General features: G+C 39.7%; 1 protein-coding gene across 1 annotated transcript in view; it reads right to left on the reverse strand.

Moving 5' to 3' along the window:
* Positions 1-21,986, reverse strand: part of SLC9A9 (solute carrier family 9 member A9) — a 597,181-nt gene that overhangs the window by 205,787 nt on the left and 369,408 nt on the right. The window lies entirely within an intron of this gene.

Raw genomic sequence — 21,986 nt, forward strand, 5'->3', positions numbered from 1 at the left:
TTTACTTTTTATAATATTTATTATAGCATTTAGGTTTCTAAATTTCTAAATCTGTATTTGTACATTAAAGGAATTTTAAAAGTAGATACAGGGCAGGATGAGAAAACTATAACCATACTGGTTTTTGTTTCTAGGTTCTCAACTTAGAATATAATGCTCCTTTCTTATCTCCATGCTGAGACTATTCAAGAGACAAGTGGCATAACACAAGATCCACAGGATTCGACTAGAGAGACTTAATACGTTTTGCCTGAAACAAGGAAATCTCCGAAAGAGAGAAGAACATGCACTCTGATTATAAAATACCTTCAAGGAACAAAACGTAATGGAGGAAGGAAATTATTCTAAATCTCCTTGTAGACATGGAAATGGCCTATAGATAAGGAAGATACCATTTGAAGTAGATATTAATAAAAAAGTTCTTACACATCAGAAATTCTGAACACTTGAGATGGCTGCACTCAAGAAGAAAAGGTCCCACCAGAAGTATGAGTGCATTCACACCCAGCTGGGGATAAGAGTGGGGATATTAATAACCATTAATACTGGCAACTATTTTAATAGTGTTCTCACCAGGAAATACAAATGGGATCATTAGGGAATGAGAACTCAAGGAAACAGTCTTACAATAGACTTCTGTATCTGAGGAGAGAATTTATAGGTCAAGGTAAAGCTCCTAGCAGTGTTTAGTCACAGTACAAGATTAGAGCTAGAAAGTGAACTTTCCAGCTGGGGGAGGGGGTGGCTCACACCTGTAATCTCAGCACTTTGGGAGGCTGAGGCAGGTGGATTACCTGAGGTCAGGAGTTCAAGACCAGCCTGGCCAACATAGTAAAACCCCGTCTCTACTAAAAATACAAAAAATTATCTGGGCGTGGTGATGGATGCCTGTAATTCCAGCTACTATGGAGGCTGCGGCAGGAGAATCACTTAAACCTGGGAGGTGGAGGTTGCAGTGAGCTGAGATCGTGCCATTGCACTCTAGCCTGGGCAACAAGAGCAAAACTCCAGTTCAAAAAAAAAAAAAAAAAAAAAAAAGTGAACTTTCCAATTTCTCCCTTCTTCAAGCTCATCGTGATAGGTCCATAAAGCAGCACCATGGCAAAGTACATAATGTTAGAAGTATTAGACAATGAGTTGCTAAGTATTAATAGTTCTCATTGATATAAATATTTGTAGTTTTTTAACTTTGTGTCTTTGTGACAAAGATGAGAAACTAGAATAAAAATTAAAAGTTGCAATAACATGCCTACTCTAAACTCTTTCATGCTGGATATTAAGGGCAAGGAGGTAAGCAATCATTAATCTTACTAAGAATGTTTAATAATGTATTATTATTATGTTAAACTAGGGTAACTATGCTCTTAAATCTAAATTATCTATACATGAGCAATTCTTGGTTTAAAAATATACTCAAATATATGTTATGCTGACTTCTGAAACAATCTATATCTATATATAGAATACCCTATATTTACAGGAGATGCAATGTACAGATTTCAGAAACAAATGGAAAAGTACAGCCACTGTCTTGTGGCAGGTTGAGAAACATTGTTAATCAGGGCCAAACCCCAGGATGTTCAAAAGAGGATGCCTTCTCAATGTTATAACCACCTAAAAAAACATAGATACAGGGTGGTTTTAGAGATGGGATCATCTGTCCATAGCCCTGGTAACATGTGGCACGCATGGCACTGTGGCACTGGAAGCACTGGGATGGACATGAGAATGGTGAGGCTGCCAGGTGGACAAAGTGAAGCTAATGTAGAACTCCAGACGAGGTGGACTATTGTCTATGTCCTACTCATTCTTTATGACTCTGAAGTTGCTTATCACACATTTGGAGCCTAGATAAATGTGAAACCAATGCATTCATTGGTTCATTTAATGTACATGTATTGATTACCTCCTATGTGGAGACTCTGGGCATACTGATCCTATCCTCTTAACGCTATGGTTTTGGGCAATAGAGGATTTTAGGATTGAAATAGATGATTAGGGTACCAGCAAAATACTAAAATGAAAATGAATATTGACTTAGGATTTTCTTTTAGTCAAACATTATTTCCAAAAAACACAAACCATTTCTCTTAAAAACTCAAGAAATTTAGAACTTGTCAAAACTTATATTTTGTATTGTTTTATGGATACTTTGAGTTTGAGTCTTTGGGTTTTACCTTTCTTTTTCTCTTTGTTTTGGCCAACTAATCAAAATAATTTTATACTTTTGAGGGTTGATAGACTATACCATTTCATTTTAAATGGCTTTACTTTGCAGAGATTTTGACATATTTCATATGCCCAGTTGGAAATTTAGCATCACCTTGGGGAATAAAGGAATTACCTGCAATTAAATGTGGTTTCATTTAAAATTGGCCTCTAAGGGATTCTTATGTTAATTATGTTGATGTTCTATTCATAACAATGGGAAACTATTGAACCAAGGAAAGCTTTCTAGCAGGCACTCCTGCTGCAGAAAATGTGCAGCTTCCTGTTTATCTTTAAAGGGCAAAAGTGAAGCTTTTAATCAATTACAAATTTGCAAATGTGTTCTGAATAGCTGAAGGTCAGACATAGCTAAACTTAAATCACAGGAACATAAATATTTCTTAGGGCATCTTTATTTAAGGTGCAAAGCAATAAACTAAAAGCATCTCCTGAGCACTCACTATATGCTAAGCTTTATCCCAGACACAGTGCGAGGATGACAGAGTTTGGCTGCTCTGCTCCAGTGTTCGTGGTCCTACAAACATGACTCTTTTAAAAGGTAAACTGTAAGAAGGTGTATTAGAGATGCGAAAGAGGATACTTTGAAAGTACAGTTTGATGAGGAAAAAGATTGCTATACCTCATGAGACCCAAATCGTGACCATTGTCATGAACTGATGTGCAGCATTTAAGGCACTGAAATAAATGGTGAGGCAAAAGAGACCTTTGCGCACATAATTTTCTACGCCCAAATCTTTTTTTCTCATCTAAATTTTCTCTAGTTCTTCTCCTGTAACCCTCACCAAAACTTCACCGAATTCCAACTGGTCTTCAGAGCTCAAATGAGACACTGTTTTCTCCACAAAGCCTCCTCTGACATCTGGGTCTGGGTTAGGCTAGGTTATATTCCTAACACAATCCATGTTTGCCCTATCAGAGCCCTTAGTACTGTACATTGCAATTGGCCAGTTCTGTTTAGCTATGACATCTACAGCAATACTAAGCACATAGTAGGCACTCAGTAAAGATTTTTCCAACAAATCAATGAATGGATGAATTTTCTGATTCTTCAATAATGTCAGGTTACATACATAGATTAATGTACTGATTTCGGAATAGTTTCTGCAAGTTCAGTTTCAACCTTTTTATTATTTATTGAGATCCTTTAAAACCTTATTTTGAGAGTCAAGAGTTCTGGTATCTGCCCTCAGGCCTGCCCCACAGGCTGCATGACCATAAGCAGGTTACCTCATCTAGATTTCTGTTACCTCATCTCCAAATAGAGGTTTACAACTAGACTTGTTTTTTTTTTTTTTTCACTAAGTGCACATCAGACTCACGTGGAACTTAAAAAATCACGTAGTCACGCACGCCAGCATCCCGTCTAGAGATTCTGATGCAGCAGAGGACGAGGTACATGAGAGCCCAGCTCCTCTCATTTCCCACTGTACCACCTTGGCCCAAGACCCATCTCACAACCTGCCTGTGCTGCGAACCACTCTCTGGTCTTGGCCTCAAGCCTCTATTCTCTTCGTCTTCCAGTCCATCCTGCTGATGTTCCTCAGAACAGCTTCCTCAAAACCTAGCTTAATGAGGTCATGATTCAACTCAGCAAGCACAACCCAGTAGCTTCCCATAGCCCAGAGATACCTTTCGCTCAGAACCCCACCCTACTTTTCCTGTATACTTCCTCTTCTCCATTGAGAACTTCCATAAGCAAGACAGGTTTCTCTCCTCCCATAAACTACTGTTATCCCCACCTCTGTGCCATGGCCTCACCATCAATTCCTTGCTTTAGTGCTGGGTTTCTGCCTTTCCTTTGTACTTCTCCAAACTTCACTCATTTGAACGATCTTTCTTCCCTCATCCCACTCCTATGAAGTTTTCCTGGAATACTCTAGTCCACTTTGTTCTCTCTTTCTTAGAAATCTAATGAAACATACTGCCCATGCCACTTGTATTATTAAATCATTGTCTGAAATGAATCAATACTTTAATGTGGTCTTTTTCTCCAACTCCCAGTTTTTTAAAAGTTTGGAGTTGTATCTTCCTTACATAGTTCTTAGGTTTTTCATAATACCCAGAACACAAAACTCAGTAAATGCTTTCAAATTGAACTACTGCAGTGGTTTCAGGCCCTCTAGATATGGGATGGTGATATTCACATATTCATTCACTGATTAATTCATTCAGGTGGCAAATAAGACCTTAATTTAAAGGTGCTTCTAGATTATGTCAGGTGGTATGAAGAAAACCAAAGTAGGGTAAGGGGATAGAGAGTATTTACATGTGAGGGGAGAGACGTTAGCATGGTTAGGAAAGCCTTTCTGGTTAGGTGACATTTGAGCAGAGAACCTAATAGAGGGAGAAGCCATCTTGGTATCTGGAGGAAAAGCATTCTAGGCTTCAGGAATAGTGGGTACAAAATCCTGAGGCAGGCCTATGACTGGTGTGCGTAAGCTGTGGCAAGGAGGCTGGTGTGACGGGAGTAGGATAAACAGGGTGGAGCTGGGAGGCAGTAGAAGGAGATAATGCCAGAGAGGTGACATAGCCAAATCATACTGGGCTTTTGAATCGCAAGGCTTTTGAATTTTATTTTGAGACAAAACTTTAGGAACGTTTTAATGCTAAATAGTGATAGGATCTGTTCTATGCTTAAAAACTGACTCTGATAGGAAAACAGGCTGGTGATAGGAGGCCAGTGAGGAGGCTGCCTTTTTAGTCCAGGCAAGAAGTGAATGCAGATCAGACCACTGATGACAGCACGGTAGGTGCTGAATGTATGTCAGAGGCTGATGTTTGTTGATGGGTCAGATGAGGGGGATGAGGGGAGAACTCAGCACTGGAAGAATTGGGGAACCTAGCGGAAGAGCATGTTTGGGTGTATAAGGGCGATCAAGGGTTGTGTTCCCACCATATTACATCTGAGCTGCCTATTAGTCTTCCAAGCAGAGAGGCTGAGTGACTAGATGTGAGTGCGGAGTTCAGGGGAAAGGTTAGGATCTTTTACTGAAGAGAGTGGAAAGATATGAGGATAGCTGGAAGAATGAAAAATGTAGGAATTGAAAAATGTACGAAGATGAAGTTTATTTTGAATCAGATTTGTTCTTGCCTTGAGGCCTTTGTAGTTGCAGCTTCTCCCACCTGCAGTGTTCCCCTGAGTCATCCCTTGGCTGTGCCCATCATCTCAGTCCTCAGAAAGGCTGCCCTGACCATTAGATCTAAGTGCTCTCACCTTCACCCAGGTTTTTTTTATTTATTTATTTTTATTTTTATTTATTTATTTATTTTTTAGACAGAGACTCACTCTGTTGCCCAGGCTGGAGTGCAGTGGCATGATCTCAGCTCACTATAACCTTCACCTCCTGGATTCAAGTGATTCCCTTGCCTCAGCCTCCCGAGTAGCTGGGACTACAGGCACACACTACCACACCTGGTTAATTTTTTTTTTTTTTTTTTGTATTTTAGTAGAGACAGGGTTTCACCATGTTGGCCAAGATGGTTTCGATCTCCTGACCTTGTGATCCACCCGCCTCGGCCTCCCAAAGTGCTGGGATTACAGGCATGAGCCACTGCGCCTGGCCGTTTGTTTTTCATTGCACTGATCACCACTGGAAATGATCTTGTTTATATTCTAGTCTTTAAGATCTGTCTCTCTCTGCTGGAAAGTACACTTGGTGAGAGCTGACCTCTGGTTTGCTGCCTCTGCTGTGGCATTTCCAGAGCTAGATGGCGCCTCTCATAGCGTAGGTGCTCTGCAAGCATTGGATGAATGCATAAGTGAATGGATAAGAGGAGGTCATTTTTGTGTTTAAAAGCACAACTGGAACCCCAAAGACAATGAGCAGTAGATGGACAGGGATGCAGAACTATCCCTGATAAATGGATCTATCTTTTAAAAGAAAAGTCCTTTAGATGCATTATTTTGCTGCCTGTCTTTCCATTTGGGACACGATCCATTGCAATTCCTTTTCTTCCCTTTCACTTCAAATACTCTGAAGAAGTTGACTGAAAATATTTAATACAGTCTTATTATTAATCAAACCCTGGTTTGGATCTAGAATTGAATTACATTTCATTTTTACCCTTACTGGAATCCTGTGACCTTGCAAAGGTACCTACTTTCAGCAAAAATGTCAATCTGATTTCAAAATGTTCCAGGATAATGCAATCTTGCTATGTGGTTCCATTTTCAGTTCGACATCATTTTATCACATGGAAGTGAAGCCAACAGATTGTTTTCAGTGGGAAAATCTTCTGCATTCAAAATAAATTGAGTTTTTCTGGAAACTAAGCCTGTGTTAGACAAGTAGAGCTTTCCCTCGTCTCTCTTCCTAAACTTGAATCATTTAAACTTAAGGCTACTAAGAAGAAATGTGATATAACTTCTGTGTATTTTTACATAAAGAGAAGTTTGTTTTTAGAAGCCCTGGGTAGCCAGAAAGGGTAATTGTAAATAGGATTAGCTCTGTCACAACTCTGAAGTCAACAAGCACAGATGCCTCTGGCTTTGGAAGTTTGTTTTTATGTGGGTAAGGTGGATGTGATAGTAAACTGTGGAATAATCAGAATAATCCTCATTACTGGCAGAGAGTTTCAAGAGAAAGGCTAACATAGATCAGAAGAAAGTCAACATTCTAGGAGTATCCAACTTATGGGCAGCTTGTGTTCCAAAGATCAATTTATCAATTTTCTCTTGAGGCCAGTGGTTTTTTTAACTGGAGTGATTTTGACCCCTAGGGAGTATATGGCACTGTCTGGAGATAGTTCTCATTGTCCACAAGGTGGGAGGGAAGAGTGGGGAGGTGAAGGTGCTACTATTATCCAGTTGGTAGAAGCCAGGGATGCTGTTAAACATTCTGCAATATACAAGACAGTCTCCACAACAAAGAATTATCTGCCCCAAATGTCCATAGTTGCTGGGGTTGAGGAAACCTAGCATAGGTTTCCAATTTGGATCTGGAATTGCTTTTTCCCATGTGACATTATAAATAATGACAATATTCCTACTGCAGAGGGCTATTTTGACAAATATGACTATCCACCATATTCTATTTTTATATGGTCCATGATGTGCTGTTATAACTGCATAAACTATATTTCCTAGCAGCTCTTGCAGCTAGGTACAGTTACGTGACTGGTTCTCACCAGTAAAATGAGAGCAGAAATGATGTGAGTCACTTCTGGTCCAAGGCTTTTAAGCAGCAGCTTCTTATCCTCGGCTTTCTTTCTCCATTCACTAGCTGCATATAAATCATGAAGTGGTTCCCAAACGTTAGCTATATCAGAATCAACTGGAGGGCTTGTTGACTTCCACCCCCCCCACCGCCCCCCGCCAGATTGCAGGGCTGTATTCTGAGAGTGTCTGACTCAGGAGGTTCGTGCTAGGTCTGAGAAGCTGCATTTCTGACAAGCTGCCAGGTGATGCCAAGACTGCTGCTCCATGGACCACACTTCTAGAATCCTTGCCTTAGGGAGTTCTGAAGTCATAAGATGGAAGCTGCCTTGTTATATCTGAATCACCATCTGGAGAAGAGGCATCCCCCCGACCCCACCCAGTTTCATGTTAATATCAACCCTGGCCTGTGACATCAACCCGAAAGCAATGGCTATTGTGATTAAACTGTTGAATTTTGGGAGTCTGTGCGTCACAGAAGCTTACATTATCCTATGGTTCTGTGTCTACCTATGCTATGTGTCTCTGTAGAATCACAGAATATTTTTTAACAGCTGAGGAAGTAGGTGCTGGTAGAGCACCTATTCCAGGTTATCCCTACTGACTCACCTATGACAAAGCTCAAAAATCATAGAGTAAGAATGTGAGTTCTAAGGACAGCTGAAGAAAATCTCCTGCTTCCCTCAGCAAAGGGTCAGTCCCAGGCAGTGTGCTCAGCAGGTGTTCAGCCTCTTGCCCACTCCCTAACTTTCTGTGTCTTTCTCTTGCTCTAGCTCTGCCCCTTTCTTCAGCATCACTGGCACTTGGGGCTTTCATTTGCCTCCAAGTTCTCCCCAAGCCACCCTAATCTAAAGTGATGTTTTTGACTCTCCAGTGGAAACTTCCAGCTCCTTGGGCAGCCAGAACGAGCTTCATGCCAGGAAGAAGGCAATTGGAAGAAATCTGTTAAGGAAGGATAGCTCACAGTCCTTCCTGAGAAGAGTGCATTTTGAATACTTGTTAACACACATGCTTTCACTTCGACTTATGGAATTTAAAACAGCTTCAAGAAAGTGCAGTGAAATGTTTCAGCCACTGTAGCAAAGGTGGTGCGAGTGACCAGGTTCCTCTAAGAGGAGGGGAAGCCTGTGAATGACAGACAGGGCACACACTTGCCCTGGGGTCTCCTCCTTCCCTCACATGGAACCCCCAGTCCTCGAAGGTGCTTCTGGAGCAGTCTTCCAGGCAGAGTCAGCAGGAGGCTGGGAGGCCGGGCTGGGATCCTGCCCTACTCCACAGAGGCTGGGAAGGACTTGGCCGACAAAGCAGCATTTGAACCTCTCCAATATATCAGAAATAATGCTGAAAATTCTTAAATTCCTTAACGACCCTATGGATGGATACTTAGCACAAGGCATTTTAAAGTGTAACTGCTTCTTGCTCATTTGCACATATAATTTATTTGAGTCAATTTTACTGACTTCTCTTGAACTCTGTCCACAAAACCTGAGGGCAGAATTAGAGGGATTTGTGCCTGGCACAGATAGACTAATTTTTTGAACAAGGTTTGCTTGCGTTAATAGTTTTCTAAGGTTTTGTCTACCCAATGCCAACACAAGCAAGCAATTAATAAATAAATTCAGGCAGAATACAGGGAAAATAATGCAGTCCATTTGTTTGCCTCTCTGGACATGTTAATTTGGTTAAAACTCTCAGATATTTGTGATATCTGTGACACTATGGATATCCTAAAAGTCTAAATGTACATAGAAGGCTCCTAAACACAGGGAGAGGTGACACACATTCTGGACTGTCTCCTTTTATTACTCGGTTCTCTCAGAGGCTGACACGTTCCTGTCGTCTGCACCACCTCAATACATAGGATGGTTTGATTATCCACAAGATCTTGCTACTGTCTCACACTCAATAAATGTCTAAGTAGATTGTGACAATTTATATGTATGAACCAGTCAGGAATGGGGGGGACAATATATTTTACTCACAGTAACTGGTATTTTGAGTCACAACATTTTTTATTTTATTTTTTTAGAGACAGGGTCTCTCACTCTTGCCCAGGCTGGAGTGTGGCAGTGTGATCATAGTTCACTGCAGCCTCCCACTCCTGGGCTCAAGTGGTCTTCCCACCTCAGCCTCCTGAGTAGCTGGGACTACAAGTGAACACCACCTCCCCTGCCTAATTAAAAAAAATTTTTTTTTGTAGAGATGGGGTCTTGTTATGTTGCCTAGGCTGATCTCAAACTCCTGGCCTTGAGTGATCCTCCTGCTTTAGCCTCCTGAAATGCTGGGATTATAGGTGTAAGCCACCATGCTGGGCTTGAGTTACACATTTTGTTTCATGTATTAATGCCAAAAATAAGTCACTGCTGGAACTAAAAGTAAAATATCAATGATTGTCCTTAAATGCAGGGAGGAGAGCAGGAGCCATGGGCCTTTGTCTTCTACAGGGATGTCATGAGCCCTTAGCTTTTACCTTAGATTGTCCTCAGCAGTGATTTGACAGTCAAACCTTCTTTGGAATAAAACCCTCAGTCTCTGATAGAATGTTTTTCCTGACACCAGGTGTGAGATTGAGTCCTATCTCTATGAAAGCACTAAAGGCCGTCTTGTCATCTCTGGTGGTTAAAGAAAGTAAAAGAAACTCCCATTTTGAGTGTCTCCTAGGTGGCAGTTCCTGTGCCAGGCATATTTTAAATATAGATTCTAGTTTGGTTTTCAACATTGATCATTTAAGGTAAGTATTAATATCCCCATTTTACAGCCTAGGCCACTGAGGTTTGAACAGGATTCATCACACAGTTCCAGGTGGCTGAGCCAGCTTCAAAGCCTGAATTCATTGTACTTCATCAAAACAGTAGCTCCCATCTAAAAAATATTATGGTATGCCAAATAGCAAAACCTAACTGGCTGGTTAAAAATGCAAGAGCAGGTAATTTTTATTGTAAACTTATTCTGGAGCAAAGTGAAAAATGATGATGCTTGGACTTAATAATGGGAGAAAACAAGTGTATGGGGCAGGCCATAGTTCTAAGCTATTTCTCAGATATTCTGAATTCATCATAATCACATAACCTTTTCTCAGCATTGGAAACTATGAGGACTTAAGGGGATCTGCAATTCATATGGATCTACTATAGCTGTCTGCTTCGTCACAGCAATGTTGCTTGTGGTTATTCATTATCCAAGATGACTTTTCTTTGTGATTGCTTGACACAGTTGTTAAAACATTTTTTGCGGCTCATTTCCTGCATAAGCTGGTTAACCCTATCCCATCTGGAGACCTCAGAAAACCTACTCCCATTGCTTTGCTCATTAATGCCTGCTCCAAGCTGCATGGGGCACCACCTGGGAGAGATGGAGGCTTGGTGGAAGTTCATCTTCTCAAATGGAGAAAGTCCTGACCCTCTGCCCCATTAGTTTGTTAGTGGCCTTGTACTGTTGAGGAAGAGGCAGTGGCATAATTAAAGACACAAATATGGCTAGGGTAGGAAGGAAATGTAGCATGGGAAGGTAAGAGAACACTGGACTCTAGGCAAAGGGGCTGCAAAGAGGAAAGCTTGGACAAAGGATTCCTGACAGCATGATGGTGTCAAATAGGCTAAATCAAGGGAGGGAAGGAAAGAAAAGTCCAGTTTTTAGAGGGGCCCAGACTCTCAGGTAACTCTTGTAGCTACATTTAAAGAAATCTTTTTTCCTAAGCTGAAGTTGAGGTTAGCCTGATTCTTGACTGAGTGAAATGTATAATTTTAGTTAGGTGTATCATTCATTCACCTATTTATATACCAAATATTTGTAGAAGCCTACTCACCTTCAAGTAGCATGCAGGGTACTGAGACGTAGAGATAAGCATTTTGTCTTCACTAAGCTTTCAGTCTAGAGGGAATACAGGCAGGCAAACCAAAAATCATGGTACAGTGTGATGACTACTAGGGGAGGAGAAGTATTGGGAGCTATGGAAACACATGAGAGTGACAGAAACCCAGACCAGAGAAGTTACAAAGGCTTCTTATCAGAAGGGATGTCTAAACTGAGATCCAAAGAATAAAACAAATAAAGCGAGTGAGGGTGGGTGCATGTGGAAAGGGTTCCAGGCATAAGGACAGCGTGAGTGAATAGAGAGAAAGACCTTAGCATGCTGAAGGAACCACAAGAAATTCAATAACTAGATAAGCAGCATTATGCTGATCAGATGGCAAATGGAAGAACAAGAGGCGAGGTTGGCATCTAGGAGGGTCTAAAGCCAAACAGAATGAGATGGGAGAAATGTATTGAAGAGAGAGGTTTGGAAGAAAAACCATGAATTGTGACTATGTTCTGAAACACGCTTCTCAAACTTCCATGTGCACAAGAATTACCTGAAGATCTTGTTACAATGCAGATTTGGATTCAGGGCTTTTAATAAGCTTCTAAGGGATGCCAAAGGTGCTGGCCTAAGGACCACACTTTTGGATATCAAGGATCAAGACAGCATGGAAGCGTCACCTTTACATGGGGACTGGTAATTACTGTGGGACAGTCCTGGTAGCTTAACTGAGTTCCATTAGCCTGGATAGCCATAGACATAGATTCTTATTTCTAGGCACTGCTGAAACGATGACCTTGGTTCTTCACTTTCATGAGTTTCACTTATGTTTCCTTTCTGGCTGTCATTGATGTCAGCTGGATAAGGTCACTTTGGGGTCAATGTCTCACATTGGATTCTCACCATGGCTTGATCAGTTGGTCACCCAAAAACACTGGGAAAGGTGGTCTACACCTTGGCAGGGGCTCTTAAAAACTGCTTCCATAGAACACTGGGGTTCCATGAGCTGCAGAACAGTGCTCCACAAAACTTGAGTAGCAATGGCAGTCTTTTCACAATTGAGAGGGGAAAAAGTACATGTTCATGAAAACATTTTCTGAACTTAAAGTTTGTCTTCCATGCCTTTTTCTTAATCCTTTGGTATCAGCAGTTATTTGAATGTGAATGAGTGCTAGTGCACAACAAAATGAGTCAGGAACACTAGTAGCAAAACCTGGCAACAGTTGGTGCTGTTGTTTTATGGCTATGTGAGCTCATGGATGAAGTTTTGTATAAATCAATGTACTGTGGTCACATTTTACTGGTTAAAACTTTTCATAGTTTTTGTGATAGGACATATTGGGGTTTCAATGCCTTCTCAAAAGTGCAGCAGAAGTCAACGAATTTGAGAAGCAGTGTTCGCTGACCTATCATCTGACTCCTACAACCTTCCCAGGTGCTTTCCTAAACTCCCCCTAGTTAGATAAGCTCAGCAGCTCTGCACCGTGGCTCTTTAGCCCAGTAGTTCACAGTACCCAAGTCACAGTGGCTTCAGGAAGGCTGCCAGGGCTAAGTTGGGCTTGGCATTTCCCCTCCTTCCAGCAACTCCTGGTTCTTATTTAGTTTTAAATTAAATAAAAATTGCAGCACATAGATTTGAATGAAAACAAGTGGACTGATCTTTGTAATATGCACCACATCAATAGGGAAGCTAATTTGTGCAAAGCACATCTCCTCCTTTAATTTAAACAACAGAGTGCTGCCTCTTTGGTTTCAAGGGAACTGAGAGCTGAGGCGGGGCTATTCACTCGTGGCATTAACTAGGGTTATACTCAAGAGCAACAGGAACAGTTTCAGGGGAGCTTAGCATTCCTCTTAAGCCCTTTGTGCTGGGTGTCGCACGATACAGCAGAGCAGTTATGGCCTCCTGACCTTGAATTTAAAGAAGGTCTTAAAAATGTCTCAGGGTAAGCTCTCCTAATCGACTCTTAACTGCATTGGAGATACCAAGATCAGAATTTGCATTATTAAAAACTTCTCAAGACAGAGGAGACAGATTTCTGACCTTGACGTGTCAAACCCATGTGGCATTTTCATGTTCCAAGGCATCATGTGTGTAGATGATTAGTTTACAGAAAATAAATCAGGTGGGATTCATGCTAGGTGAGTTTCATTGGCTCTAGTGGTAATGGGTGGAGGTGGGGGTGGAGAGTGGCAGTAGAGTCATCCACGAACAATGTGAGCTTTACTCAAAAACATTACTGAACTGGAGTCATCTACACAGCTTCAAGCCCTTGCTTCATGCTCACCAAAGGCCTTTCTCACCACCAGGAGGTGAGTCAGAAGTAGCTAAATCTTTCTTTCTTTCTTTTTTTTTTGAGACGGAGTCTCGCTCCTTCGCCCAGGCTGGAGTGCGGTGGCGCGATCTGGGCTCACTGCAAGCTCCGCCTCCCGGGTTCACGCCATTCTCCTGCCTCAGCCGCCCAAGTAGCTGGGACTACAGGCGCCCGCTGCCACGCCCGGCTAATTTTTTGCATTTTTTTAAGTAGAGACGGGGTTTCACGGTGTTAGCCAGGATGGTCTTGATTTCCTGACCTCGTGATCTGCCCGCCTCCGCCTCCTAAAGTGCTGGGATTACAGGCGTGAGCCACCGCGCCCGGCCAGCTAAATCTTTCTTAAACTTTTACCTGCAGGTGCATCCAGATTTGGAGGCAGGTCTGCCTCAGGTTTGGTGGGGACTGAAGCTTATAAATTTTGAGGCCTACTTTAAGAAAAATAGTAAAAAATATCTTACTTATGCAAACTTTATATGCTCATCAGAACACACTGGTAGGGCCCCTCTCAGGATCTTGGAAAGGGCCATGTGAAAGGGATCCTAAAGCTTAAGTTTATTAACTTCACAGAGGATCCACTTCTGCTTGGAAAGCTTCTCTGCCCAGTGCCGAAAGGCATTAAGAAGTTGAGGGTAAAGATAATGGACAAGCATTTATCATATGGTAGGTGTCACTGACTAAGACAGAAATTTTAGGTTCTTATTTGGTCTTTGAACCCCTGAGGTGTGCTGCCTTACTGACTCAAACTTGAGCCAAGCCCAGCTTTCTCTTAAGGGCAAGGCTCTCATCTTTGTCTTGTTCACACAAATACCTACCCAAGAGAGTGCATCAATCAATGTCTGCTGAATGAATGACTATCTGGATGACTGTGAATGAGGAAATAAAGAAATAAATTCACATTCATTTTTTAGATTGAGTGTCATTGTTTACCTTCTCCAAAGAACTCTTTTCAAAATGTTTTGAGCTATGTGAAGAAAGGCTTCAGCTAAACTTATTTATGAAGCAGGCCAAGTAGATTGTGTCAGAGGGTTACTAAAGTCATTCTCTTATTGGATGAAAAAATACTCTAGTCATAATTAAGAAACATTAAACTATATTTATAATCAAATATTCTTTAAGGGGATTGGCTTTTTCTTCTGGGTTGAGCGGGTTTTGCTCTCACACACCTAGAAAAGGCTAGACAGTGTGTTGTTTGATCTATTTTGTTAACCTTCTCCTCTGGCTTATGTTACCTTAAGTTGACCTTTCAAGTGCTTTGTTTTCTGGCAAATGCATTTAAAACTTTAGGACCGAAGTAATGCATAGCTCTCAGAATTCACGCAGAAAATCAAAGCTGAGTCTGCAGCATTCTCTTTTGAAGAAAAATACCACCCTGCGTGTGATGATTTCACCTGATACGTCACCCGATACCTGATGGGGGTCAGTGGGTGCAGTGTAGATCCTAAGCCTAGGGCTGGGAGCGGGTGTTGTCCACATATTGGCTTTGTTGTGAACTGGTTGGGGGTCAGGTTTGCATGAGGGACATATTAGACATGCTAGGGTTGGCCTGGATTAGAAAGGACATGATTTTGATTTAACTTTTGTTCTCATGACTTTGGAGACTTTGGAGACTTTGAAGGTAAATCTGAGGTTGTGTTATGTAGAAGAGAATTTTCTAAGTTCAAAATCGAGAGGCCTGGGTTCAGCTCAGGGTTAAGAGATTGTGAGCAAGATACCCAAACTCCCCTTGTCTCATTGTTATTATTTTTTAATCTGTAAGAAGAGACCAATAATGGGATGCTGGGAACAGGGCAGAGTAGGAAGTACTAGAAATTTGTTTCCCCACCTAGGCAACTATTATACTGGCAGAATCTGTATGATGTAACTATTTTGGAATTCTGGAGTATATTGAAGGATTGCAACTTCTAGGAGAAGGCTTGGGAAGTAATTGTGGTTAATTTTGGTCAATTATAGTTCTTAGCACAGTAGCAAGTATTCCAACCCTCACCCTTCAGCCCTGTGGCAGGCAACTGTGCCAAGTGTTCCTGGAGCAACTTGCAAACAGTTTACAGGAGCCAGGGTGAGCAAAAAGGACTCTGTTCTCCAAATATCAAAACTCTGTGCTCTGATCACTGATGCTGGTTCTGATCAAAGAGATGTAGACAAAATCGCCACCATTGTTACTGCACCTCCCCTTATTGGGAAGCTCCTCCCCTTAGCTGAAGTGACCCTCAGGAGATTTAAAGGGCCAACACCCTTTTAATTTTTTCACCTTTGATTTTCGTTTTCTCCTTTTGGGGGCCTGACATTAAAGATTAGGCCATTAAAAAGTAACTACATATACAGAGAAATTAGGATGTGACTTTGCAAGCCCAAGGAAAGGCATGGGCTTAGAAAGGACCTGAGGAGACCTTATGTTTATATCTCAGGCTGATTCCCAGAACAGAGACAGTCTATAACAACAAAATCAACAACAACAAACAAACAAACAAACACCCAAATCCAGCAAACCCTGGGAAAGGGGAAATGTGATTTCCAGAGTTACCAAATATTAGACTCAAATGTCAAGTTTTTAACAAAAAATAACAAGTTATACAGAGAAACAGGGAATTGTGGCCATTCAAAGTAAAAAAAAAAAAAATAACAGAAACTATCCCTGAAAAAGACCTTATGGCAGATATACTAGACAAAGACTTTTAAGCAGACTTCAAAACAACTATCTTAAAGATGCTTGAACTAAAACGAAAATGTGGAGAAAGTAAAAAAAAAGATATATAAACAAAAAGGAAATACCAATAAAGAGATAAACATGAATATAAACACCCAAGAAGCTTCACGAACTCCAAGCAGATGAACTCAAAGAGATGCGGACCGAAACACTTTCAAACTTTTTAAAGAATGTTGAAAGCACCAAGAGAGAAGGTACTCACACATATAAGGGATCCTTAACAAGATTATCAGCAGATTTCTCAACAGAAACTTTAGAGGTCAGAAGGCAGTAGGCCGATACAATCAAAGTGCTAAAATAAAATATAAAAAAATAAAACAAAACAAAACCACTTGTCAACCAAGATTTCTATATGTGGCAAAACTGTTCTTCAAAAGTGAGGGAGAAATTAAGGCATTCCCAAGTAAACAAAAGCTGGGGAGGTTTCATTATCATTGAACCTATCCTTCGAGAAATCCCTCATGAGAGTCCTGCAGGGTGAAATTAAAGAATACTAAGTAGTAATTGGAGCCATATGAAGAAACAGAGAACTCAGTAAAGGTAAATTCATGGACAATTAAAAGCTAGTATTATTGCACGGTTTGTAACTTCACTTTTCTTTTCTATGTGATTTAAGAGATGAATACATTAAAAAAATTATCAGTATAAGAGCTAATATTATTATAATTTTGGTTTATAACTCCACAGTTTGTTTTCTACATAATTTAAGAGACTAATGCATATTAAAGAATTATTAGTTTGTATTTTTGGTAACACATTGTATAAAGATATAATTCTGTAACATCGACAGACAAAAGGGGTGGGGACAGAGTTGTAAAGGAGGCAGAGTTTTGTATGTTTTCATGTTAAACTGGTGTAAATTTAAATTAGAATGTTGTAGCTTTAGGATCTTAAGTGCAAACTCCATGGTAACCACAAAGAAAATAGCTATAGAATATACACAAAAGAAAGTGAGAAAGGAATTTAAACATTTCACTACAAAGAATCAACTAAACACAAAAGGCAGTAGTGTAGTAAATGAGGGACAAGAATGCTGTAAGGTGTATAGAAAATATATTTCAAAATGACAGAACCTCTTTCTTACCAGTAATTACTTTAAATGTAAATGTATTAAACACTCTAAGCAAAAGACAGGTTTGGCAGAATGGATGAAAACATATGATCCAGCTATATGCTGTCTAAAGAGACTGATTTTAGGTCCAATGACAGAAACAGATGAGAGGAAAAGGCTAGAAAAAGATATTCCCAGCAAATACTGACCAAAAAACAGAAAGGAGTAGCTATACTAATATCAGACAAAATAGATTTTAAGTCAAAAACATTTACAAAAGACAAAGATTAATGAAAGTTTCAATACTGCAAGAAGATACAACAATTATAAACAATTAGAAACTTTTACATACCTAATGACAGACCACCATAATATATGAAGGAAAAACTGACAAAATTGAATGGAGAAATAGACAATTCTACAATAATAGTTGGAGACTTAAATTCTCAATAATGAACATAATAGCCAGATAGAATATAAGTAAGGGAATCGAAAACTTAAACGGTACGATAAACCAATTAGATCTAACAGACATATACAGAACAATCTACCCAATGACCACAACATACACATTCTTCTCAAGTGCATATGAGACATTTTTCAGGATAGTCCATAGGTTAGACCACACATTAAGACTCCCTAATAGATTTTTAAAAAATAAGACCACAGTGGAAGTTAGAAATCAACAAAGATGTAAAACTGGAAAATTCATGCATTTATGGAAATTAAATAACATACTTTTAAATAATCAATGGATCATGAATAAAATCAGAAGAAAAATTAGAAAATACTAAGAGGTGAATGAAAAGAAAACACAACATACCCAAACGTATAAGACACAGTGAAAACAGTGCTAAGACGTACTTTAAACACTTACATTAAAAAACAAGAACGATTTCAAATCAACAACCCAACAACCTAACTTCACAACTTAAATAAACAAGAAAAAGAAAAACAAATTAAACGCAGAGCTAGAAGAAAGGAAATAATAAAGATTAGAGATAAATAAAATAGAGAAAAGAAAAATAATGGAAAAAATAAATGAAACAAAAAAATGGTTCTTTGGAAAGATCAATAAAATTGACAAACCTTTAGCTAGATGGACTAAGAAAAAAGAGAGAAGACTCAAGTTACTAAAATTAGAAATAATGCTGGTGATTTTACTACCAATTCTAGAGAAATAACAAGAATTAGAGAATAACAAGAATAAGAGAGCATTATGAATAATTTTATGCTAACAAATTGAATACTCTAGATGAAATGGATACCTTCCTAGAAATACAAAGCTTACCTAGATAAAAGCAAGAAGAAATGAAAAATCTGAATTAGACCTACAACTAATAATGAGATTCAATCAGTAATCAAAATCTCCTCACAAAGAAAAGCTCTGGATTTCATGGTTTCACAGGTGATTTCTACAAAACATTTAAAGAAAAACTAATACTAATCCTTCACAAACTTTTCCAAAAACTTGAAGAGGAGGAAGCGCTTCTTATCTCATTTCATAAAGCCAACATTACTGTGATATCAAAGTCAGAGAAAGACACAATAAGAAAACCAGACTGCTATTCCTTATGAACATAAATGCAAAGTTCTCGACAAAATGCTAGCAAATTGAATTCAGTAGCATATTAAAAGAACTATACACGACAACCAAGTGAGATTTGTTCCTGGAATGCCATGTTGTGTACAACACGCAAAAATCAATGAGTGTAATACACCACACTAACAGCATGAAGGAGAAAAGTACATGATCACCTCAATTGATACAGAAACATCATTTGATAAAATTTAACATTTCATGATTAAAAAAAACAACCAATTAGGAATAGAAGGAAACTATCTTAACATAATAAAAACTGTATATAAAAAATAGCAAATATCATACTTAATGATGAACGACTAAAGTCTTTTACTCTAAGGTCAGGAATAAGACAAAAATGCCCACTGTGACCACTTCTATGTAACATCATATTAGAAATTCTAGCCAGAGAAATTAGTCATGAGAAAGAAATAAAGGTATTCAAATGGAAAAAGAAGAAGAAAAATTATCTGTTTATAGATAATATAATTTTATATGTAGAATTTCCTAAAGATTTCACAAAAAACCTGTTAAAACTAATAAATGAATTAAGCAAAGTAGCAAGATATAAAGTCAACATGCAAAAATCAATTGCATTGTTATACCCTCACAATGAACAATCTAAAATTAAAATTATGAAAATAATTCCAATCAAAATAGCATCAAAAATAATAAAATACTTAGGAATTAACTTAACCAAGGAGGTGAAAGACTTGTACAGTGAAAACTACAAAACATTACCAAAATAAATTAAAGAAGAAATAAATAAAGGGAAACATCTTATGCTTATGGATTAGGAGACTTAATATTGTTAAGTTGTTAACACAACCCAAAGTAATTTACAGATTCAATGCAGTCCCTATCAAAATCCCAATGGCATTTTTAAAGAAATAGTAAATCTTATCCTCAAATTAATACAGAATTTCAAAAGGCCCCAAATAACCAAAACAATCTTGAAAAAGTACAAAGCAGAAAGACTTGTACTTCCAAATTTCAAAACTTACTATAAAGCTACGGTAATCAAAGCAATGTCATATATAAAATTAACTCAAATGGATCAAAACTTAAATGTAAGGCCTAAAACTATAAAACTCTCAGAAAAAAAATAGGACAAAAATATCACAACTTTGGATTTGGCAATCATTTCTTAGCTAAGACTCTAAAAGCACAGGCAACAAAATTAAAAATAGACAAATTAAATTTCATGAAAATGTAAAAAATATTGGGCATCGAAATACAATGTAAACAGAGTAAAAAAGGCAGCCCATGGAATGGAAGAAGATATTTGCAAATGATATGTCTGATAAAGGATCAGTATTCAGGAAATAGAAAACCCCTAAAACTCAATGACAAAAGACCCCATTTATAAAATAGCTTAAGACTTGAATAGAAGTTTCTCCAAAGAAAATACACAAATGGACTTCTTTTGGAGGGGCGCACCCAAGATGGCTGAATAGGAACAGCTCCAGCCTCCAGCTCCCAGCATGAGTGACACAGAAGATGGGTGATTTTTGCATTTTCAACTGAGGTACCAGGTTCATCTCACTGGGGAGTGCCGGACAATCAGTGCTGGTCAGCTGGTGCAGCCCAACCAGCGAGAGCTGAAGCAGGGCGAGGCATCACCTCACCTGGGAAGCACAAAGGGGAAGGGAATTCCTTTTCCTAGCCAAGGGAAACTGAGACACACAACACCTGGAAAATCAGGTAACTCCCACCCCAATACTGCGCTTTACCAAGGGTCTTAGCTAATGGCACACCAGGAGATTATATCCCACACCTGGCCCAGAGGGTCCCACGCCCACAGAGCCTCCCTCATTGCTAGCACAGCAGTCTGAGATCTAACTGCAAGGCGGATGTGAGGCTGGGGGAGGGGCGCCCACCATTGCTGAGGCTTAAGTGGGTAAACAAAGCCACCTGGAAGCTCGAATTTGGTGGAGCCCAGCACAGCTCAAGGAGGCCTGCCTGCCTCTGTAGACTCCTCCTCTGGGGACAAGGCATAGCTAAACAAAAAGCAGCAGAAACCTCGGCAGAGGTAAATACCCCTGTCTGATAGCTTTGAAGAGAGCAGTGGATCTCCCAGCATGGAGGTTGAGATCTGAGAATGGACAGACTGCCTGCTCAAGTGGGTCCCTGACCCCTGAGTAGCCTAACTGGGAGACATCCCCCACTAGGTGCAGACTGACACCTCACACCTCACACCTCACACTGCGGGGTACACCCCTGAGATGAAGCTTCCAGAGCAAGAATCAGACAGCAACACTCGCTATTCAGCAACATTCTATCTTCTGCAGCCTCTGCTGCTGATACCCAGGAAAACAGGGTCTGGAGTGGACCTCAAGCAAACTCCAATAGATCTAAAGCTGAGGGTCCCGAACGTTAGAAGGAAAACTAACAAACAGAAAGGACACCCACACCAAAACCCCACCAGTATGTCACCATCATCAAAGACCAAAGGCAGATAAAACCACAAAGATGGGGGAAAAGCAGAGCAGAAAAGCTGGAAATTCAAAAAATCAGAGCACATCTCTCCCTTCAAAGGAACACAGCTCATCGCCAGCAATGGAACAAAGCTAGATGGAGAATGACTTCGACGAGTTGAGAGAAGAAGGCTTCAGTCGATCAAACTTCTCAGAGCTAAAGGAGGAAATATGTAACCAGTGCAAAGAAACTAAAAACCTTGAAAAAAGAATGGATGAATGGATAACTAGAATAATCAATGCAGAGAAGACCTTAAAAGAATTGATAGAGATGAAAACCATAACATGAGAAATACATGACAAATGCACAAGCTTCAGTAACTGACTCGATCAATGGAAGAAAGAGTATCAGCGACTGAAAATCAAATGTATGAAATGAAGCAAGAGAGAAGTGTGGAGAAAAAAGAGTGAAAAGAAATGAACAAAGCCTCCAAGAAATATGGGATTATGTGAAAAGGACAAATCTACGTCTGATTGGTGTGCCTGAAAGTGACAGGGAAAATGGAACCAAGTTGGAAAACACTCTGCAGGATATCATCCAGGAGAACTTCCCCAACTTAGTAAGGCAGGCCAACATTAAAATTCAGGAAATACAGAGAACGCCACAAAGATACTCCTCAAGAAGAGCAACTCCAAGACACATAATTGTCAGATTCACCAAAGTTGAAATGAAG

Source organism: Rhinopithecus bieti, unplaced genomic scaffold (assembly GCF_001698545.2).
Source record: "Rhinopithecus bieti isolate Rb0 unplaced genomic scaffold, ASM169854v2 scaffold_12642, whole genome shotgun sequence".
NCBI lineage: Eukaryota > Metazoa > Chordata > Mammalia > Primates > Cercopithecidae > Rhinopithecus > Rhinopithecus bieti.